A 25,294-nucleotide genomic window follows, 5' to 3' on the forward strand; every position below is an offset into this window, starting at 1 on the left:
TATGGAAATTATATATTCACTGCTCAGCTTTGGATGCAAGACTTTTTAGATGCCATGACATGATGTTTGTTGTTGTATTTTTATTTAATAAATTTTAAATAAAAAGACATGGATTTAAAAATGATAGAATTGAGGTGTGGCTATAAATGCTATACTGCAATGGTTACCTATAATTATGGCTAGCATGGCTGCAAAGAGGAAACCTCAGTGACTACGAAATACAGGTCGAGTCTCCCATATCCAAATTTCCGAAATATAGAAGAATTTTGGCATGACAGATAATGAAACCTTTGATTTTTGATGATTCAATGTACACAAACTTTGTCTAAGGCACAAATTATACAAAAATAATGTATAAAATGACCTTCAGGCTGTGTGTATAAGGTGTATATGAAACAAATGAATTTCATGTATGTACACAAACTTTGCTTGAGCCACAAAATTATTGAAACTATTGTATAAAATTACCTGCACGTGTGTGTATAAGGTGTATATAACACAAATGCATTCTGTGTGTATATTGGGCTCCCATTCCCAAGATATTTTATTATGATATGTAAATATTCCAAACTACGGAATATTCCGTTATCCAAAATACCCCTGTTCCCAAGTATTTTGGATATGGGAAACTCAACCTGTAATGGCAATCGTTAGGGCTTGGTTGGCAGGAGCCTCAGTGACCAATACAACTCAGCTTCATGAGCAGCCAAACACAGAGCTTTTTTTCCTATGAAAAAAGAAATATACCGGCAATAACGGTAGAACAACTTCCAGTTTCAAGGAAAAAAAAAAGAAACCACTACTACTGGATACCATTGTGTACCATCATATAATGAAGGGGAAAAAAAAGAGCGGACTATTGACTGAAAGTAATGTCACATGGAAATTTGAGGTAAAGTCATGAAAAGGGAAATGGAGAGATGAAGTAAATACTCCACAGCACACGTGAATTACTACAGATCAATTGACAAAGTTTCAGCCTGTAGCACAAGTGGCCAGTTTTATTAAAGAGCAGTCTAACATAGTAATGGGGCTCATACATCAGCAATCAATGTGGGCAATTCCCCGTTTTGCAGGGGACTGTAAAAATATCTTCAATGTATGGGGTTTACCGATTGCCGATTCAGAAGTGATCAGAATCAGTAAATCAGATTGTGCAACACGTTGGATTTCACTTGCTGTAGATTGCCAGTGTATCTTAGCAATCAGCCAATTTGCAGACCGTTACTAATAAAATGATGATCCTTTCACGATTGGCAGATCTGTTATTTGCTGAAAATGATCTGCGAATCACTGAAAACTATCTGTGATGTATGGGCGCAGATTGGTGGATTAGGGAAACAACGCAGAATAGTTTAATCGTTATTTTCTGATTGCTGATGTATGGGCCCCATTAGGTGGCAGTGGATGACACAATTAGACCTGGCAATGCACATTTGCAAATGCAGCGGTGCAGAGAGCACAGGCAATGTACTACAGAGCAGTGGAGGAAGGGATAGTATTAATAAAAGTGATGCATCTTTTAGCTAACAGATGAGTGCTTTATAGTCACCTAATTTTGCAGCATTTATTTCGCAACAGGAATGCCAGTGCCACCTATCCATAGAACATGTGTGGTCACCCAATGGTTCGATGAACATGACCGTAATGTTATCCATACATCATAGGCTTTTCAGTCACTAGACCCAAACTCAATCCAGCATTCTGGAATGATGCCAGAAACCGTATTTTCCTCCATCATCAACCAAGTGACAATGGATGTCTCGTCCCTCCTGCCCAATGCCAGGACACATACAGGATGCACATGGTGGCAGCAACAACTTAGTGATTTCCCGTTGGGGTTTCCAAATTTGTTAGCTACTTGTACGTTCACGTAAGTCATGAAAGGTTTCCAATGCCAGTTTTAAAGTGCAAAGACACTACTGATACATTAATCTAAATTGAGCAGTATTTTAGGAGAGAAACTGAAGTGTATATATTGGAAGGGCAGGTAACTAAGGGAGGATGTTTGACTTTGATGTGACATTAACACTTTTGCCCCATTGCATTCTGCATAGCCCAGAGTTTCCCAAACTAAAGACGCACATTCACTTGCCAATTTCTATTTGCGACTGAACGAGAACAATATCGTTATCATTCAATCGCACGTGAATCGTGCATGAATCAAGCACATTAATGTCGGAAACAACCAGCGATGCGCGCTCCCGCTGAATCATTGTCCGAACATGCTGTACAAACTGACGATAAAGTCAGGTTGAGCATGGCAGGGGATGATTGATGTGCCTGCACTGAACGTTCAGTCACATCAATTCACGTACGCACATCACCGACTGTGAAACGACTGCACGATTACAATGTCGTAATCGTGCAGTAGTTTTTTGGTCTGCTAGTGCATGTGTGCCTTAAGGGGTTTATTTACTAACCCTTGGATGGAGATAAAGTGAACGGAGATAAAGTACCAGCCAATCAGCTCCTAACTGCCATGTCACAGGCTGTGTTTGAAAAATTACAATTAGAAGCGGATTGGTTGGTACTTTAGCTACGTCCACTTTATCTCTATCCAAAGTTTAGTAAATAGACCTCTCAGGCCTCAAGGCACCCTAATAGTTCAGGATTTAAGGATATCAATGCTTGTGCACAGATGGTATAATTAATGTTCATTCTAGCACCCTGCAGTTTATCTGTCCTGTCTGGAGTGTCGCTCAATGCTCTGGTGCTTCTAGCACACTCTGAACTGTATCTCAGTCTGCATCAGCTAAGTATGCTAGAAGCACCAGAGCAGAGAGCGACACCCAGAGTAGGAAAGAGGAACTGCACGGGTTGTGAGAGGTGAAGGGTGCTAGAATGAACACTAGTATAATCAAACTAACCTAGGTACTAATTAGAAATCGCCTGTGCTTAAGCATGAATATCCTTAAAATCTGGACTGCTAGGGTGCCTTAAGGACTGAGTTTGGGTACTACTTGCACAGCCTGATTAAACAATGTTAAATATATGACCTACCAGCTATCAGTCACGGAGTGTAGTTACTATGCCTACAACCGGGACGCCGTGTTGAGATGCTGATGCCAGAATCCCAATCGTAAGTATAGTGGGGCCGGTTAGGTCTTAGCCGTAGGGGGGGGTAGGTGTCACGGGGGGGTGTTAGGGTTAGGCTATGGGAGGAGGTTAGGGTTAGGCACCACTGGGGGGGGGGGGGTTAGGCACCAAGAGAGGAGGGTTTGGTTTAGACACCAACGGGGATGGTTAGAATACAGCAACAGTGGGTTAGGGGGACAAGGGGGGGGGTGACCATACTTACATCGGGATGCTGATGTCGGTATACTAACAGCTCACATCTCGAATGCCCGGTATTTCATACTCAACCCATCAGTCACATGCATTGTATGCAGGGGTGCTATTCTGGTGTGAAAGCTGGAGCACAAAGTGATTCTCGTATCACTGCCACAATGAAACAGGATAATCCAGGAGTTAAACCTTCCATCCCCAGTACATTCATAGCTGAAAACATTTGTAGGACGTTCCCACCCAACGCTCCTGGGTAGGTGAACCTATACATGTAACTGCTCAGCACTGCACCGCTCAACATGACTTTCTACTGTTAAGCACCAACTAATTTGCTGGTGTTACATAAATGGAAAGATGAGGACAACTGCACATGGACACACTATATTTCAACTACAATAAACATTTCTCCTTAAGTTTTAAAATCCTATAATTATATATATACACATACATACACATACATACATATACACACATACACACATGAGAACAAAAAATGCCAATTCTATTCAACATAGAAAAGAAAATAAACTGTACTGTGCAGTTGTTCAATATTTTAACACAATAAAAAACCAGGACATTTCCAAAGATAAATAATCTAATAATGTACATGTACAAATCCTTAAAAGCTGGGACTAGAAGTCAAGGGCAATATGTACACGAAGGGCTTAGTTTACTGCAGTGTCCTCAAAGGACAGACTTTTCAGACACTGCTAGATACCAGTCACAAGATGCTAGGTTAGTGCCATCAGTGAGACTCAGAAACAACTATACTTAACTAAACAACTGGTTTAAAACAGCAATCACCAACTGCACGGTCTGCAACCTCTGTAGAGCATCTCTGTAACTGCTGCAGAACTGCCACCAACCCTATGCAGCACACTACCCTGGGAAAGCCTTTGCACCATTAATCAAAGTAAAGTTGTTACATTCTCCTGTGAAATGGTCCTGTAGTTACTTCCAGCTGCATGCTGCTGTGAGACTCTCTGCAAGGCAGGAGACAGGGATGCTGGTTACTGGGAGGCGGAATATGTGCTACATTGCTGTGACACCATTACTGCTGACATAATCATAGTATTGCTTAGGCACTAACACATTAAATCACTGTCTGAAATGTGCAAAGCTCTGCAACAGATGTGCAGCTCATACCGAACACCCTAAAGTAGTACATTCAGCACAGTAAATTATCACACAGAACAGATCCACTAGCCCATTCTTCCCTGAACACTGCAGATCTCTAAACACAGTAATAGTCATAGTATTTTACAGAGACCTCAGCTTTATAATCAGTAGTAGCAAATGTACATGAGGGCAAAGGAGAAGGAAAACCCTGTCAAAGTCAATAGGCAGACTGCTTAATGAACAAAAGTACCAAAATGCTACCTTTTCGGTCATTTGGACACCAGCAACATGAACAGAATGAAAAATAGTCTGTAAACAGACACATACACTAACAACTGACCATGTGCATGCTGCATTGTAATTCAGCCAACCAGCAAGTGGGCACCTGATCTGTTACCAGGCACTGCCAGCCTCTCCATCCTGCTATACTGGAGACGTGGAGCAGGTACAGTCTGTAAGGTCATAACCACAATGGTTGGATAGTTATATAAAATACATTTAATAAAATTATCCACATACAATAAACAGACCCTATAGCAAATTACAGGAACCAAAACCCAGGAGAGAAAGCATAATGTGATATTCAAGCATTTTCTACATTTTAGATATTCTCTCCCCCTTTGGCACTTCAAAAAAACATACAAATAAAAAGAAAATGAAGAAAATTAAACACAGCAACCAAGTAGTGACTGCAGGGAAGACTTCAATTATAGTCAAACTTTTCATGTTTACAGAATCTGGCATACCCTAGAGACAGAATATAAAAACCACACACAGTATAGCATTGTACTGTATACTATAGGATATAGATTATTTGCTCCAAACCAAAAGGCTTCTTTTTGCTGCAACATTTCAGTCTTATCCCGTCAGCAAGATTGTGCATAGATTAGGTAATAAACGTTTACACTGAGACAGCCAGTAAGAAGATATGGTTCTCTATTACAGGCAATCTTTCAGCACCACAGACTACACAGGGTTCTGCATACACAAAACACATCTATCTGCTAGTTGCTCCGATTTATCGGGATAGATTCATCCAATAACAAAGCCTACAAGGCCGACAATACACAAAAGAAAGTTTTTTTACAATAAATGATAGTCCCTTTTGTAAAGTATAGCAACGTAATCGCTCTAGAAGCATCATTACAGCACAAATATCCACCACAGAAGTTGGTAAGACAACACTTGTATACACAGAATTCAGAGCTGACAGATCTGTACTGAGGAGATGATGCAATGATAATCCTGTGCTGCTGATGGTCTTGTAAAGCCACAAACAACCTAAAGGAAGCAAATAGGCCGAAAGGCCATTGCCAACTCACCTATTCTCTGCCGCCTCCTTTGCTCTCACTTCATGGAAGCTCTTAGATAGCCGGCTGCCTTGGTTATTGTGCTGCATTGTTAGCTAGCACAGGCGCAGCGGGGAATTAGGGAGGGGGATGTGGTGGCAGGGGGGGGCCAAGGCTGAATCCCTGCCAGGATCAGCGTGTGCTCATCCCGGCCTCTAGCTCCTGTCCCCCTTCTCCTCTTCTATGATGTAAAAGGAGGCCCACGTCACATACACACATGCACTGCAGCCTGCACTCCCCCTGAGGGAGAATCCTTATTACCTACTCTCATAATAGCAAGTGCTTTCCCTTCTGTCACACAACAAAGAATAGGGGAGGCCGGCCACATCAGGAAGAGTTTTCCTGGTCAAGGTCAGGCCCTTAACATGGCTCTGTAACATAATCCTGCAAATCTTCAGTATTATATGCACTTGAAGATAGCTGCCTGCTTTTAAGACCGAAAAGTATTCAGGTATTAAAAAAAAAAAAATTATATATTTTTTTAATAATGTGTTTCATAGAAATCACGTCACCATTGTTGCATACACAGCTCTATTACTATTCCGTGCAACTTAACTTTTTATCATACATTTGCCGCAATAATTTCTAATACAGCCTAGGTTAATAATAATTGGGGGGCAATTCAAAAATGTGCAGTGCGCCCATCACCTGCACATGGCGCAACAGCTTTCCACGCACTCTTATGGGGGCATGGAGTAAAATTCACTGTGTAGGGGCGATGATGGGTACCGTTGCTGGCATTTCCACAACATCCCAATGGACCATTCCCTGTATCCTAACTACATATACCATAATTGATGAAACAAAGGGGCAATTCAATGTAGTGAGAATCTATGGGCACTTGAGGGCTACAAATGCCTGTTACTTGACAGCTAAATAAAGAAACCATAATAATCTCATAAGATTCACAATGCAAATCTCAAAAATATCATTAAGTGTTTATATAAACGAGAATTAAAATAAATATCAGAAAATAGTATTTAGATATATTTAAAAGAAACAAAAAATATTAGAATCAAGAAAAAGGATACGTGTTATGTATACAACAAAATACATGCATCAAAATATTATTTAAACTCAACACCATAATGCTCAGAAGGGGTTTTCCGTTTGATTTTCATACAAGAGGATACTTGGGGGAAAACTGCAGCTGGGACTAACTTTTCCATTGTGTAGTTCCAATTATTGTCCTTTGTCTCCTTTCCCATGAAATAATGTAAACAACCCCAACAAACCCGAAGAATGTATTTTACCATAATCTAACCCTGGGTGAGGAGGTCTTTATCTGACCTACATCAACATGATCACATTTCGTCTTTTAATAAAATATACAGTGAGCATGACACATACAACTGCTAGTCCTAAACATCCAGCAATGACAACAATACTCAAAACGTATTTACTTGAATGAATACAGACTGGTGTAATTATATACAGAAGTGCTCATTTTACACTATGCCGCTTATAAGGACAGGTACTCTGGTTACAGCCTAGGGACACCACCACCCCATCACTGCTGTGGAGTATAAGAAACAGTTACAGTTCTCTCAATTACCATTAACAGGTTTGCATACAATTCATTTCCCCACTTATATCAAGGTTGGTAAATGTTTTCTTTCCGGTAAATGCAAATTTTATCCACTAATTGGAAATCTAGAGGCAGCTTCTTAAGGCTTTTCAGCAATGAACGTGTTAAACAAAAAAAAAAATAGTTCTCTTAGTTTTCAGTTTTAATAGAAGATTCCTTGGCACCATAGTAAAAATTACACCATAGTAAAAATGACATTACACTCAATACGTAGTATACCAGCTAGAAATGTGCAGCCTCTAACAATACAGGGGTCAATGCGATGTCCACTTCACTGTGCACTGGAAGCCAATAAGGGACAGAGCCTTCACCTCATTCATTTCACCCTGCGGCCTGGATGTACTCACAGGCAGCAGCTGTGCATCAGTTATGTAAGGCAATACACCCCTCCTCCTTTACCTCCAACTGAGCTGAAGGATTCTTCATTACATATAGGACATGTGGGGACCCAGCTGTACATCTGGAAACTACCAATCCCACTGCACCTTTGCTTAGCATCCATGTGTCTCACGGTTAGAACTCAGGCAAACACACGTGAATAGTCATTCAGGCACTAACCATTATTTATGCAGACATGAATCTGACAAAATATGTGTAGATTTGTAGAGACCAAAACCTGCATGATCACCGAATAGTGTTGCACGCAAGTCTGCTGCAACTGCACACATAGCGCATCTACAGAACTAAATGCGGTTATGCAGAATTGTATGCCACTGTGTGACTACACCACCACTATCCATAGCTTGGTTTTATAGCCATTATCATAACCAGCTCCCTTGCACTTGCCCTAGCCCAGGGTGCAAGAAATCTGTCTGACCGCTGCGTACGCACAGCAGGGGATACGATACACGCACAGCAGGGGATACGATACAGGGGTCTATCCATGAAGTTCTGCAGTAAAGGATTGTTACTTATCACTATAGATCGCATCATTTTGATGCAATCTATAGTTTTTAGATGTAGCAATTCATGTACCCTTACCTGTTCTGCGATGAGATGCGGTATCTTGAGGTACGGCGATCAAGTCTTCTCTGTGGTAGAGATGGCTAGTGAGTGAATGTCTCGACACAATGACTCAAATCATTTAGATGTTTGAATCACTCAAGTTTGGTCGTCAAGACAGCCGCCTCTCTAGTCACTATAATGTCAGTCAGTATCAGTCTCCCTCAGGAACGCGTGATTGGGCGGCGGCGCTCCGGGTGACACCCCTCTGGGAGGGAGCAGTGAATGATGCTGCTCAGGGTTGCTGATACAGAATGAGGCCCCCATTTATCAACGATGCATAACCCCTTTAGTGCTTGCCAGGTTTCCGGATTTAACAAACAGTCGTAATCTAAGATTACCGCTGTTTGTCAAGCATCGCTCTCGCCATCTTTTAGATGGCGAGAGCGATGTGGGCCCTTGCCTGCAATGGAGACCCAGTGGGGCCTTTCCAGCTTCAGCAAAGCTTTCCAGGCACTGCCGGGTCCCCGTGTCATACACATGTGCAGATGGGCCGTCGCACATGGGCATAACACTGGAGCCCCGTAGAGGACCTCGCTGGAGGGGTAAGTATTGTTAAATACCAGTAAATTTTTCATTTGTATCACAGCGACACTAAACGAAAAATTTCACTGGTGTTTAATATCGTTGATAAATGGGGGCCTGAGGGCCTGATTTATCAACAAGTTTTGATAAACATGTTACTTATGATAAATGGTGCTCCAGCCAATCAGCTCCCAACTGTCATTTTTCAAACAGATGACCGTTAGGAGCTGATTGGCTGGAGCACCGTTATCATACGCAACGAGTTTTAAAACTCAATCACTGAAAAGAAGGTACTGAGACTAAAGAGCCGACCCACTCCCAGCGGTCTGAGTCAGTCCCTCCCCGAGTCCCAGCCCTGCCCGCAGTCTCTGCACTCATGCACTGCAGTGTGTAGTCTGCAATCCAAAAGAGCCACTCCACTGAGCCGAGTCATGTGGCTCAACTCAGCTCAGTGTATGGCTTTACCCAATGACTACTCTGTGGTTACTGTTGTCATCTGCATACTGTGAATGCTCTGGCAGCTCCTAGGAATATTCATTGCACCTGCTTGCAATGGGTGATGGGATACAAAGTGGCGGAACCTAACGCAGAGGTCGGCCTCAAGGACAGGTAAGTAAACCACTTCCATGTCCCTTTCAAGTGAAGATACGCACACTCTGCCTTCCTCAGGTGGTGAACGCGGTACAAGCTCTTTTATGAATTGCACTAACCATATAACTGTATGGTGATGCGATACACACATGAGCAGGTGCCCCGGCCGCTGGAGAAGTAATAAGCTTCTCCAACATGCACAAAGCATAGTAGTGTCCTGTGTTCAGATTAAACAGGACACGTCACTGATACATGAATAGACCCCACAGCATACTTGCCTACTTCTCACGGGAGTCGCGGGAGCTTCCCGTTTTTTGGGTAACCCCCCGCTCCCCCTGAAGAGTAGGCAGATCTCCTGCATTGCGCCCACTTCCTAGTGAAGTGGACAGGATGGGGAGACTTTCCAAGAAATTCGCAGGTCCGTAGGGAGGGGGGGACTAAATGGCACGAAACCCCCTCCTCACTGACCCACGAATTGCAGGGTTTTCCTATAAATGGGGCGGAGCCTAATGATGGCAATAATATGGCCCCGCCCCCTCCCGGAAAGGAGTCCTTAACTGTCGGTAAATATGCCCCACAATGCACAAACGTGCAATGTCCATCTGCACAATGGATTTGGGCACAACTGTGCATCAGCCCCCTTGTGTCTACTCTGTGTTATCACTAGTGATCTAAGATTACCGCTGTTTGTCAAGCATCGCTCTCGCCATCTTTTAGATGGCGAGAGCGATGTGGGCCCTTGCCTGCAATGGAGACCCAGCGGGGCCTTTCCAGCTTCAGCAAAGCTTTCCAGGCACTGCCAGGTCCCCGTGTCATACACATGTGCAGATGGGCCGTCGCACATGGGCATAACATGGGAGTCCTTAACTGTCGGTAAGTATGCCCCACAATGCACAAACGTGCAATGTCCGTCTGCACAATGGATTTGGGCACAACTGTGCATCAGCCCCCTTGTGTCTACTCTGTGTTATCACTAGTGAGCTCGGAGTCTGCAGCTGGCCCTCTCCACCATGTCAAACACTTCTCATTCTTTTAAATAAATGTATCCAAATTAAATTTTAGGCTACTCTGTTCAGATCATATCATGTCAGCAAACTAATGTAGCAGTTGGGACCACACATGTACAAAATACTTTATATAGCTGCCCCCTCAGAATAGCAGGATCATTTCACCTCCTACCTGCGTCCCACCAAAAGAGAAATCCACAAAAGTAGACTAAACATTCAGTGTACCTACTTGTGTTATTAACAAATAGATATGTTATAATATTCTTAGGACTTAACCACACAAAGTGGATTATTTTTATTTATTTTTTTTACATTCGCCTCCAAGCCCTGTATATTATTGGTGTTTCTATGAGCAGCAGTCATGGATCTGCATGGAGCTATACCTTTTATCCTTCTCATGGAAGTTGAAACTTTACATCACACTGGGCAGTGTTTAGGTTACCATCTGGCCGGTAAACCTGGAGTTACCCAATTTTTAAGTGACAAATTAATCTGCCAGGACACATTTCTCTGCCAGCAGATGGAAGTTTCCTCTACTAATGCATTACTGCAGTTATATTAATAAGGAAGCAGTTTGCCATTAACCAATCGCAGGCTGCATCCAATTGGTTATTAGGACAGAAATCACAGCTGGATCTCTAGACAGAGCTCCTGGCAGCCAAACCAGGTAAGTGAGGATAGCAGTGTAAGCAGAAGAGCCCTAGGGGTATATTTAGTAAAATGCGGGGTTTTAGAAGTGAAGATGTTACCCATAGCAACCAATCAGATTCTAGCTATTCTATTTTAGAAGGTGCTAGATACAGGTTAAGTAGAATCTGAGTGGTTCCTATGGGCAACATCTCCACTTCTAAAAACACTAACTTCAGTAAATATACGACCTAATCTGGCAAAATGACATCTATATTTATCAGGCCCCACTGATAGCTGTGGCTACCACAGCAGGGCCCAATTTAAGTCTACATGGGCCTGGAGCTGAAAATAATCAAGAGCATATAGCACAGGTTCTCAAACTCGGTCCACAGGACCCCAAACAGTGCATGTTTTCCATGTCTCCTCACAGAACCATAAGTCAAATAATCAGCTCCACCTGTGGCTCTTTTAAAATGTGTCAGTGAGTAATGATTACACCTGTGGAGCGGCTGGGTGACCTGAAAAATATGACCTGTGTGGGGTCCTGAGGACCGAGTTTGAGAACCAATGGCCTATAGTGAGAAGTGGAGGAGTTGTGATCGATGCTGTGTAGGTGTGGTACGTGCCATCTGGGTGCATACACCCTCTGGAGGGCCATTTATTGCCCACCCCTGCTCTACACTGTCAACCCCAATGTCTCCCTAAATATAGTGCCTTGCAAAAGTATTCACCCCCCTTTGCATTTTTCATGTTTTGTTGCCTCACAACCTGGAATTAAAATGGATTGTTTGAAGGTGTGCATCATTTCATTCACAGAACATGCCTACAACTGTGAAGTTGTGTTTTTTTTTATATTGTGAATCAAACAACATTTAGGACAACATAACAGAAAACTTCAGCGTGCATATCTATTCACCCCCCTAAAGTCAGTACTTTGTCGAGCCACCTTTTGCAGCAATTACAGCTGCAAGTCGCTTTGGATAAGTCTCTATGAGCTTGCCACATCTTGCCCCTGGGATTTTTGCCCATTCCTCAAGGCAAAACTGCTCCAGCTACTTCATGTTGGATGGTTTCCGCTTGTGAACAGCAATCTTCAAGTCTGACCACAGATTCTCAATTGGATTGAGATCTGGGCTTTGACTAGGCCATTCCAACACATTTAAATGTTTCCCCTTAAACCATTTGAGTGTTGCTTTAGCAGTATGCTTCAGGTCATTGTCCTGCTGGAAGGTGAACCTCCATCCCAGTCTCAAATCACAGGCAGACTGAAACAGGTTTTGCTCAAGAATATCCCTGTATTTAGCACCATCCATCTTTCACTCGACTCAAATCAGTTTCCCAGTCCTTGCTGCTGAAAAACATCCCCACAGCATGATGCTGCCACCACCATGTTTCACTGTGGAGATAGTGTTCTTGGGGTGATGGGATTGGGATGTGTTGGGTTTGCGCCAGACATAGCGTTTTCCTTGGTGGCCGAAAAGTTAAATTTTAGTCTCATCTGACCAGAGCACCTTCCTCCATACATTTGGGGAGTCGCCCACATGCCTTTTGGCAAACTCAAAATCGGGTCTTCTTACTTTTATCACTAAGCAATGGCTTTTTTCTGCCCACTCTTCCATAAAGCCCAGCTCTATGGAGAGTACGGCTTATTGTGGTCATATGCACAGATATACCAGTCTCTGCTGTGGAACTCTCCAGCTTCTTCAGGGTTCCCTTTGGTCTCTGTGCTACCTCTCTGATTAATGCCCTCCTTGCCCGGTCTGTCAGTTTTGGTGGGCGGTCCTCTCTTGGCAGGTTTGTTGTGATACCAAGTTCTTTCCATTTGATGATGATGGATTTGATAGTGCTCCGGGGGATCATCAAAGATTTGGATATTTTATAACCCAACCCAGAATTGTACTTCTCAACAACTTTGTCCCCGATTTGTTTGGAGAGCTCCTTGGGTCTTCATGGTGTGATGCCTCTTGCTTATTGGTTTTGCAGTCTCTGGGGCCTTTCAGAAAAGGTGTGTTTATACTGACAGATCATGTGACACTTAGATTTCACACAGGTGGACTTCATTTCACTAATTATGTGACATCTAAAAGGTAAATGGTTGCACCAGAACTTTTGAGGGGCTTCATAGCAAGGGGGGTGATTACATATGCACATCCCAATTTTCAGTATTTTATTTATAAAGATTCTTTTTTATATATTTTTTTCTCATTTTACTTCACCAAAATAGACTATTTTGTGCAGATCCATCACATAAAATTCAGATAAAAACCCAATTAAAAAGCCAAGGGGGTGAATACTTTTGCAAAGAACTGTAAGTAATAGCAGAAAAACTGCATCATTTTGTCAGGAAAATATAAACACAAATTTAAGATTATGATTTAATGTGGACTGTGGGGCAAGCTGGGCGGCTGGTCATCTTGACATCATGATGATGGACCTATTTTTATGTGCAGGCCTGGAGCTGTAGTCCCGTCTGCCCAATTGTGAATCTGGCCCTGCCCTCGTGCCTAGCATGGAGAAGCTAGTTATCAAATATTTAAGAAAGAAAATGGCGGTACATGTACCACCAGTTGTCCCGCTATGCTAAAGACATCTAAAGATAACCACAGCAAAATACAGTACAAAGGAAAATTTGCTTCATTAAAATTATTTTTTATTTAAAAACAATTTTCTTAAAAATGTATTTGTATTTTATCATGAAAGTGCAAGTGGAAGTCCAAGACCAGGCTTCCAGTGGAGTGTGCATGTATGACCTGGCAATGACCGTTCACACATGTACAGAAGGTATCCCCACCAGTATCGCTCATCTGCCGCAGTGATTTTATTTTGATAAATTGGTCTGAAAAGGTATTTTTTTTTCAGCCCATAATAATAAATAGGCCATAAAAAGAGGTTATGTACTGTGCACTGGTCAGATTTAAAGGACCTGCAAAGCCACTAAAAGTTTAAAGTGTAAAGATGTATCTTTGGTAGCGGATAGATCCCCATCAGTAGATGTACCCCAACGTCATCAGTTACTGTCAAACGTCATTAGTAACTATCCACGTGGACATAGAGGGGGAATATAAACCATACCCAAAGCATGGCAAGCCAGTGAGGGGACAAATTTCTTCTATGGGTGGCCTTTATGGGCATGGAACCGCACTTCCACCCTCACTCCATGTCACTTCCAGGTACATCTACTGAAGGGGATCTATACACTACCAGTTATCTTCTCTCCACTACAGATAGCCGATACACCTCTCAAACCATTATGGCCTTATCCAGGTCAAATAGCACAGAATACAGTCATCATAGTGACTGACTTGACTCCCAGTTTGAATCCACCAATCTACTCAAATGCCCAGTGATACAGACAGGCAGCTGTAAGAGGAGATTTACCACTTTGCCGGTCAGTCTTGGATTGACCTGCGCACATGTTTCCAGACTTTGGGCCTGATTCAGAGCCGTTCGCTATTTGTGGTCGTTAGTTCAAAAACAAGGGGTGGCTATTCAAATGATCCGTTCGCAAATTGCAGTCTGTTCCCACCTCTAAGTCTGAACGAGCGAGCAAAACATACGCTCGTTTATTTGATAAAAACGCCCCCTGGCCGCACGCACCATACGTCATGTCCGCTATTTATTAGATTAATCGAGTACATCGTATGAACTGCTCGCTATTCTTGTGGTTGGTGTTTTCAACCGCTATTTTGCGAGCAGTTCTGAGTTAAAAAAAACCAAGTGACGTGGTCAATGACGCTGCTGTATTAATTATGCACTCCCTTAAAACGCCCGTTTTGACCTTTAAGCACGCCTGCGTTCGGATCTCCACTCCCCGTTTTCAAGCACCTTCCCCTGTTACCACCCACATACGCCTCATTCTGTCACTCAAAATAGCAGGCCCTCGCTATATTGCGTACCAACGATTTTCGGCCGCACTGACTGGTTCGCGCATGCGTACTAAAAACCGTACGCATGCGCAGATGTGCGAACATCGCTCGGAACGAGCGTACTGCCGCTAGCGAGTGGCTCTGAATGAGGGCCTTTGTTCCTACATAAATGTGCAGTGTAACCTGAAGCCCCTGACTATGGCTTCCAGATGCAATTTTCAGATAGACTTCTCTATGCTTTTGCATGGGGAAGCTCTTGCTGCAGAAATATCTTCACTAGCGATAGTAGGTGACAGGTCTTCTCCCTATCCTTGAAAGGTTATTTCCAGTGATAACAACCGTTTTCCCTGGAGAATGGGGTTTTCTCCTATTCAACTATAGGCACAACAAACACAAAGCTGTAACAGTTAGTCGCATACATTGTGTCCTATTTATCCCTAGACCATCAAAAGAGATTGATTACAGACCTCTTATTCATGGATCTTTATTTTCTAACAAAACATATAAATGGGGAACGCACTGTGTGTAGATGGAAACCGTTAACAACGGTTTAGTGAAATCAGAATTTAAAGTGCAGGATGTGTGCGATTTGGACGGAAGTTAAAATATAAAGAGGGATACTATTGTCTGCCAACATCCGCTACATGAAGAAGATATCCTTTGTGTTACAATATACCAAATGAAAAGTGGCTGAAGAATAACATGTGACGTTTTACTACAACCGGCATTCAGGTATTAATAGATCGGTTTACAGGACAATGAAATACTTCCTTTTTTGGATCATGTAATGTCCTAATGGTCTATTAAATTTCTTCCTTATGCTGCAGTGCAAAACTTATTTACTACCTACTTTTATTTTGTTTTTAGACTTTTTTTCTGCTAATTTAAAATTAATTTTCATCTCGACAATAGGCTCTCCATGTTGTCTTCACAGGGCAGGGAGCATAGTAATATGCCAGCCATGTTCAAAGCAGACCATTCTGGACTCCTGGATTAGGGAGGTACTTTGAGATGCATACAATTCTAACAATTAGCTTGTGCTAAAATTGGCTTATTTTCATTGTATAAAGCACATATGTATTAAAAATCGCAGAAGTTGCAGATTCTGCTATACTTCCAACAGGATATTACATTGTGTAGAGAATTGGATCTAAATTGAATCTAATGGGTCAATTTATCAAATGGAGAGAAGTCCTTTTTTTTTTACCACAAAAAGGGCTCATTATCACTGCTTTAAATTTACCAAGAGGCATACTGTAGAGCAGTGGTTCTCAAACTCGGTCCTCAGGACCCCATACAGGTCACGTTTTCCAGGTCACTCAACAGGTACACAGGTGTATTCATTACTCACTGACATTTTAAAAGATCCACAGGTGGAGCTAATTCTTTCACTAGTGATTCTGTGAGGAGACCTAGAAAACATGCACTGTTTGGGGTCCTGAGGACAGAGTTTGAGAACCTGTCCTGTAGACAAATTCTGAGTTTTCACTGTAAAAAAAAAAGCCTCCATAATGCCATCTCAGGATGAAGTTATGCAGTCTTACCTGCTGCCGGAGAGGAGAATCAGCAAGGAAAATAATCTTCCTCCTTCATCTCCTAGAGGCTGCAGTCTCGCTCCTCCTCTGGTTTTGTGGCCTTTCTGACTTGCTGGTGGTGTATATTCCAGCACCCTGCACCTGTCACAACCCATGCAGTTCCTCTTTCCTGCCTGGGGTGTCGCTCTCTACTTTGGTACTTCCATCACACTCTGTCTGTATCTTAGCAGTTTGTTGCATCAGCTGAATGTGCTAGAAGCACCAGAGCAGACAGCGACACCTCAGGTAGGAAAGAGGAACTGCACAGGATGTGAAAAGTGCAGGGTGCTAGAATGAACACTAACATGCGGAAACTAAAACAAATCGCCTAAGGGGCGACTTAGCACAACACCTCTCTGGAGGTTGAAATATTGATATAGGCTATATAGGGAATGTGATGCTGCAAAAAGTGGTGAAATTAGCAGTCCATTACTGCAGAAAAATAGCGAATAAAGTAAACCCAAAATACTAAAGATCTCTCTACACAATAACCAAACCCAGGTTACATTTAAAGTAGTTTTCCTATGACAACTGAATTATATAGAGAGCCCATGCAGTCATTCACTAATATCCAATATACCAAAGTCATAAAATAATTTTTTCCATAATTATTCAGGCATTATGCTGCAATTATTAGCTAAACACAACAGAAAGAACATTAGATGTTTGTTTATAGATGTAGATCGTCCTTGTAAACCGGCACTGCTTTAGAAAAAACAACACAAATTACAATTCCACAGTGAACAAAGAAGGACAAATTAAGTTGAAATGACTGTCCTATGCATGTGACTATTTACTGGCAAGTCATACACCAAACTTTCTTTTGCAAGGAGTTCACAACTATTTGAAAGGCAGCAAGTCCTTTCATACAGCACATGTTTGGAAGAATGCACGATAAAGCAATTATAGAGATTAGGCAGCTTTCCCTGCTTATTTTGGTTTTATTTATCCAATTGTTAAATGTAATATTTATTAAGATATTTGGGGAGATGTACTAAGCCTTGAAAAGTGATAAAGTGGAGAGTCATAAAGTTCCAACTAATCAACTCCTAACTGTCACTTTACAGGCTGTGTGTAGAAAATGACAGGAGCTGAGTGGTTGGTACTTTATCACTCTCCACTTTATCACTTTTCAAGGCTTAGTAGATCTGCTCTATTATATTTTTCCATAAAATTCAGCCGGACATTTTTAACTATCATATGAATGGATATATGAGAAGCTTATCTATGCTACCCTTGGCATGTACCAAACTGGCATACATGATAAATACAGAACTGCACGTCAAACTGTACCCATTCCACGTGGCAACATGCCACCAGCACAGCCTGCAGTATATTACAAATTATATTGTGCCAATACCGGACTATAACAAGCTGTAGGTGTGCACCCTGATTCTACAATTCAAGCAAAAATAAAACAATTTATATGGATGATGGGATGTAGGCAGGTAACCAGATCACCAGCCTGGATTGGGTATAATGTAAAATTCTTTTTACAGTTTCTTGGAAAGTTTTTCATTGTTATTTTAATTTGATCTCACAACTACAATAAAATAACCCAGGTTTCTGTAGTGAATCTATGCTATCAGACGTGTGAAGAGACTCTTTCTCCTGCATTTGGTAATGAAGGTTCAGGCTGGCAGTACAGAACCTGAGTCTGCAGTGGACTGCAGGGCAACAGACAATCTCAGCCGCATCCACTCTCAGCTGCATTGCGTGCCTTCACTGACTGTATTGCTGTATTCGCTCAGGCATTTACAATTAATAGGGACTTCCCATAGCAAGGATGAGGCACAGGCAGTGGGGGGTGCGGGTGAGAGTAGTCACTGCCAACACAGGCTATTTTTAGCTGCAGTTTTTTTCTTATTTTTAATAAGAAGCAGCGCTCCCTGTCCATTATACAAAAATAAACAGGCTTGCTGATTAAACTTTTCAGCACATTTTTTTCTTTTATTTGTTTAGTTTCCATTCCTAATGGTCTATTGTATCACTTCTTTATGCTGCAGTGTGAGACTTGTTTACTACTTTTTTTTTTGTTTGTTTTGTTTTTATAAGTTTCAGTCTTTTTCTGCTAATTAAAGTTAATATTCATCTTGACAGTAGGCTCTCCATGTTGTTTTCACAGTGCAGGGAGCACAGTAATATGCCAGCCATGTTCAAAGCAGACTATTCTGGGCTCCTGGATTAGGGATGTATTTTGAAATACATACAATTATAACTGATCGGCTTGTTCTAAAAAGGGCTTATTTTCATTTTATAAAGTACATGGGGGCGATTCAATTGTTTTTTTTAGTAGGCGCGTGAATTAATAGGCGCCCAATGTAGCAATTCAATTGTTTTGAGAGCCCATTAATTATAATGCTTGTCGTACCTAATTAGACCGAGTTTAGCCGTGTAAAACGGCTGGTTAGGTAGCCCAAACAGCGGTTAGGCCACCCAAACCACAGACTTATTGCACATTTCTGCTCACCACCTCAGGAGGTACGAGCAAATATACCAGCGCTGGGGGCTATCGCACATGCACGGATCACCAATTTTATTGCTCTGTCGGGCGCCCATTAGTCAGAGTAACTGGCAAAAACAATTGGATCGCCCCATTAAAAGCTTTGAATTCTAAGTGTAAAGAACAGAAGCCATCTTTTCAACCACCAACACACAAGACTTCCATCAGCTTTCATGTGAATCAGGGGTAGATGCATTAAGCCTCGGAGAGTGATAAAGTGGAAAAAGGTAAAGTACCAACCAATCAGCTCCTGTCCTTTTACAAACACAGCCTGTAAACTGATAGTTAAATATATCTTTCTGGTGTGTACCCCAGCTTAAGGGATCATCATTTAGTAGAAATAGACAAATGCCCAGTATTTAACCCCACACACTTCATGCTTCTTTGTAACCTCCTCTACCCCAGAAATCCCCTTTAAACACCTCCTGCCTTGGCCGCAGATTTTCCACCTCAGTCCCAATTCTTAAACATTGGGTGTCCTAAAATTCCCACAGAGTGTGCATCGAGGACTAGAAGTCACGCTATATAAGTTACTATTATGTATCCAGTAATACCTGAATTATCCATTAGGCAACATACACTCATGCCTAGGACCCAATGAGGATTGGCTTGAATACTCCAAATATTTTTCACTTTTGGAGGAGGAGGAAAAGGGGGTTCAAAACGGTATCATGCCTAGGTCCCAATAGCATTTGAATGCTCTGCTAGCTGCCACTTGGGGTGCAGTGTACAATGTGGGTCCACAGAAGAATTACCACAGGTGAACTGTAAAAGATGTAGCTCTATAAAGACATTAGGCAGTAAACATGGCTTCATTAAAAATGGAAGTATATCCACTCACAATGGAATCTGCCATATTGCAGTGCGAACCAATATTACACAGTGCAGCTCGCTGCAGCACATATGGGGACCATTACACAGGCAGACCACAATTTCCAGCAGTCTCTGCAGCTACTGAAGAGGTCAGCAGCAGGTCACATGACCAGTGTCAGATGGTCAGACACGTGACAGCTGGAAAGGAGGAGCAGTTACTCAGGGAGACTCTGAGGTGATGGGTCAGAGAGGAAGATGGATTCCGTATAGCTCTGCCTACCTGAGACAGCCAGGATGGTATAAAGTGGAGCCGCAGTGACAGGAGATGCAGCAGGAGCAGCGCATCCGCAGAGTGAGGAGGCGGTCCTAAGTGTCGGGGCAGCCTGACAGAAGGTGGAGAGCCATGAGGCAGCCTGTAAGGTGCCAGAGACAGTCCCCTGATGTGATAGGTACCCAGGCAGCTGGTTATAGCGCTGCAGACTCTGTGTTCAGCATATAGAGCAGGGATGGGGAACCTCAGGCCAGGGGCCATGTAAGGTCCGAGGAATAATTTGGTCTGGTTTTGAGCTTTTTTCTGCTAGCCTCATCTGGCTAGCAGGGTGCCTAGAATGGCACCCTGCAGCCAGATTCTATGCAGCAGTGCCGCCTGGAGCGACATTAGGCTGCCCTTACAGCTCCCCATTGCTGTAATCACCGACTGTGAACCCGCCCCGTGTGGCATCACACGGAGGGGACGTGGCCTGCAAATAATGTTATATATATCAAAATGATATAGAGCATATGAAGGGACTAGTTACACTTGCACAGAACAATATATGAAGCACACTAAGAAGATAAAATATAAATATATGTAACTGCCACATGTGAGGATCGAACCGATCCTGGGAAGATAAGTATATGCTCGTTTGGGGTGCTCGAGGGTGGTTACCTCCAATACCTTTAGCAGCTCCCGCAGCCAGAATAATTGGTTCTAGAAGCGCTTATGGACACATAATACCGGGAAGATAATACCTACCTGGAAACTAAGATTAAATAAGGTGACTACAATAGATATATATATTTTCTACTGCAGTATAAAAACCATTATTAAAGTTATTTGGTTCCACTGGCAAATGATAGAAGTGGTTCTGTATAGCATATTGAAGAATAGTGTCATGTATGTTATATTATTGTTTTGCATAAATTGGTGAACATGCAATGTAATTAAATAGTAAAGATACATTTATTTGTGTTGAATTCTAAATTTGCGTAATACCTGTGACTGACTTAAATCTAGAGACTAAGATCTAGTAGGGGAACTTGCCTCTCTGAAGAGAATTACCGCTGTTAGGAACCTGTAAAGTCACTAGAGATAGTGTGGGTTCTTGGGGATTACCACATAACAAATACATCACACAGAAAATGCAGCCTCAATAGTGTGCAGATGACAAGCAATTGTTTTTGCATGTCCTACTGTATCTGTATTTTGTGTCCTGTTGCGCTTAAAAGGGGCCTATTTATCATTAAATATTTGCAGTATATTCCCAGAAAACACTGGTTTTCAAGGGATACCCACAAACATTTAGTATCACCCCAATGTATGAAGAAGGGACCGCAGCAGATATCTCCGATATTTGCTGTGGTCCCCCCATTTCCGTCAGCATTTGCAAACCCCATAGGTTTCCATGGGGTATGGGATGCGATGCAGTCAGATTAACCAGGCTCCCGCAGCAGCACCTAACGCCACCTGACGACGGGGTTGTGCTGCTATAGCTTATTGGCTACACTTAGTAACATTTTCCAGAACCCTCCCCAGCAATGGCCACCATGAATGAGTGGACAGTAGACCATGTATGCACAAAAGTCCAGGCACAGGAATGAGGAGACAGCTGATGTGGCCTCTTCACTCTGAGCACGTTGCAGAGATGGGCTCCTTCCAGAACCCCTTTCCCTGCATGTGCTATTTCATACATCTGGGCTGTATAATTGCACCCTGCAATTCGATTGTGGGCGCTAATATTGCTCCCAGATTGCATTGCAAATGCGATTATTGATAAATGGCCCCTAAACAAAAAATAGTGCACTAAGAGAGCAGAGTTGCACCCATTTTGTTCTGCTACCTGGGGGAGTTTCTCATATAATATTTATATATATACATACATATACACACACACATATACATATATATACATACATACACACATACACAAGACAATCAGTGCGCTTCAATAAAATGAGTGCCAAATGTCCTTGAGACAAGAGAAATGTTCTGTTTCAAACAAATTATTGCGTAATAGTCACTCAGAATTCCTTCTATATAGTGGAATAAAGCAAAGATGATATGAATCGGCGTCTTCCCCAAAAAACCCGCATCCTTCCGGGGGTAAACACTAACAGCAAAACAGAGACAGGGAGCGCCACATGGCGCTACCAGAGACATCGGCACTCGAGTAAATAACGTCACATTAATCTATGTAAGTTACAGACATTTCGAAAGCCCATTTATTAAAGGGCCTCGAAACATCGGTAACTTACCTGGATTATTGTGATGTTATTTACTCGAATGCCACACATATATATATATATATATATATATATATATATATATATATACACATACATATATATATACATACACACACATATACACACACAAACACACACAGTACCAGTTAAAAGTTTGGACACACCTTCTCTCATTCAATGGTTTTTGTTTATTTAAATTATTTTCAACATAGTAGATTAATACTGAAGACATCTACACTATGAAAGACCACATATGGAATTATGTTGTAAACAAAAAAAGTGTTAAACAAATCAAAATATGTTTTATATTTTAGATTCCTCAAAGTAGCCCCCTTTTGCTTGGATGACAGCTTTGCACACTCTTGGCATTCTCTCAATCAACTTCATACATACATATATACACACATTAATATACACACTAATCTATATATGTATATATATACATACACACACAAACTATATATATATATTAATTTTACAATGATACTTAAATAAAAACAACTACAGTTACATTGGTGAATTAAATCTACAATGACAAACTTCACAGTCCACAAGAAACAAAATCTGCTTTCAGCAGTGGAGGTGTTAAGAAAACCTGGCATTTCAATAAACATATAGAAAAGTGTTTGATCTATACAGCCCCCTCTTGAAGAAACAGGAAATCAGCCAGGAAAGCTAGTACCATCAGGACAGGAAGTGGGGTGCTGTCTACAGAGGAAATGGGAGCCAGAAGTGCCTTCGAATTTATCCTCTATTAGGAATGCTATAGCAAGCAGGCACGGGGCTTGTAATCCATTGCTTGAGGCTAGAATTCACAAGCCATGTAATACATCAAAGACTACTCTGCAATGGTTTATACAGTTTTTTCCCACATTGTACAGACTATTTTTAGGTGAACATTATTAACAATAGCAAAAGACAAATGTGCTGTTAAGAAAAGAATGAGCCTAGCGTCACAGATCATTTCAATATATTCATACATTTCTACAATTAGGAAATATAGATGCTGACAAAACTATTTTATAGCCGGATTTATACTCCTATTTTATAAATTAGGGCTGCTTACTCGTTTTCATCAGCAATTTATTTTTTTTTTATTAATTTTTAGTGATTAAACCTTTAATTTTGCCAAAACAAAGTGTAATATTTTCTACTGTGAAGGACTTTGGATATCAGCAGATTATACAAAACAACCAAAAACAAAACCATAAAACAATGATTAGGATGGCATATTTTACTACTTACAAAACCTTAGATTTTTATTCCTGCTATATTTAAAAAGGCAATAAGAGTAAATGCAAAATCAGGCTTGTATTACATTATTATTGCCCTTTTCAATTTGGCTGAGAAAATCAAGGGTTTTGTAAATCCACTGCTTAGTAAATATGCCCCTTATTGATGTAAAAGTAGGCGCTACCAATGCAAGCTATGATTAATATAGCTGTATAATAGACACGTAGAAAACATTATTTTCAAAATTGGCCTCAAGGGGAGAATAAGCTCAACATGTACATACATCTTACATTGCTTCATCTAAATACACACGTGACGTTTGTACTACATTTATAAATATAATGGGCAGCCTAAACAGTCTCTTACATCGACACATCCATGTAAACATATTAATACAATAATAACGTTTCAACGGGTCTGAAAAAGATACAATTTCACAGAGGATTGTGACTTCAAAGGATGTGTTTTCTTTGATGTTTATGAGCCAGTTAATGGCAGGAGCCAAGCAGACTGTTGTTCCCTGGTCGACGATGACAGTTTGTATGAGTTTCTTGCTCTATAGAATACATGCTCTAACTTTCCATTCACTAGCTACAATGATCAGGACAAAGACAAACAAAAACAAACCCACACAAAAGTTTTATTCACCAATTTAAAAATAAATACATTGCAAAATAGAAAAAGCTGCAACATGTTATAGAAAGACTATTTGCTATTAAAAAGAAACCATACTAAGGGGTCGATCCAATTAGTTGCAATGATGTCGCCCACGCGAGTCATTGCGGCAAAGGGCGCACTTTACGGCAGCCCGAATTCACAGAATTTTGTTCGCAGCCCCGTAGGGCTGAGAGCAAAATTCCGCGAATTTGGGCTCAGAGCGGGCCGTGAAGGGTGCGAGATGCTGGTCCGTTGCCGGCGTTTTAACGCCGTTGCAACGGCAACTCGCACCCTTCGCAGCTAATTGGATTGACCCCTAGATGTCTTGCTAATTTGTTCGTGATTATGCCTCCATAAATAAAAAAAATATATACTGTATATATTATACATACACACACACACATATATATTTTTATTTATTTATTAAGTTTCTTATATAGCGCAGCATATTCCGTTGCGCTTTACAATTGTCAACATTGATAGAACAAAACTGGGTAATAACAGACAGATATATAGGTAGGAAGGCCCTGCTCGCAAGCTTACAATCTATCTATATCTATCTATCTATCTATATATATAGCGTTCCCGCTAGGCTGTTTTAGCGGGGCGCGGCGCCCTGCCCTCTTTCTGGAAGGCAAAAAGCGCCCTGCCCTAACAGCCTGCGGGAACCGTCTTCAACCGCGGGTCGCAGTGTCCCGCGGGTGAAGAAATGTGCGTTGACCTGGTCACCGCCGGAGAATAGACGCCCCCGGGCGCATGCGCCCGGCATGTATTCTCCCTGTCTGCAGGGCTTGGGGGCTGCCTGGCGTGTCCGTAAGTGCCGGGCACGCCCCCAAGAGTGACGAAAAGGGGACGTGTCTTATAGACACGCCCCCTTTTCGATGACCACGCCGCCTTCGGCGCGCACACGGACATGCCCTCTCTAGCTCAGGCGCCCTGCCTCCCACCGGGGCTAGAGGGAACACACATATATATATATATATATATATATATATATATATATATATATATATGGAACCATACATTTGCTATGTTAGCAACATT

At 41.8% G+C, this 25,294-nt stretch overlaps 1 protein-coding gene across 3 annotated transcripts in view; it reads right to left on the reverse strand.

The window, feature by feature from the left end:
* Positions 1-25,294, reverse strand: part of NCKAP5L (NCK associated protein 5 like) — an 89,100-nt gene that overhangs the window by 42,294 nt on the left and 21,512 nt on the right. Inside the window, exon 1 of one of the 3 annotated variants that reach the window (XM_088447690.1) lies at positions 5,730-5,877. The exons of the other annotated variants lie outside the window; for them this stretch is intronic. The gene's annotated coding sequence lies outside the window, so the exon portion shown is untranslated. Of the gene's footprint in view, positions 1-5,729; positions 5,878-25,294 lie in introns of those variants that run through there. 3 annotated transcript variants of the gene reach the window in all.

The sequence above is a fragment of the Taudactylus pleione genome, unplaced genomic scaffold (genome assembly GCF_031769625.1).
Source record: "Taudactylus pleione unplaced genomic scaffold, aTauple2 ptg000005l, whole genome shotgun sequence".
Taxonomy (NCBI): Eukaryota; Metazoa; Chordata; class Amphibia; order Anura; family Myobatrachidae; genus Taudactylus; species Taudactylus pleione.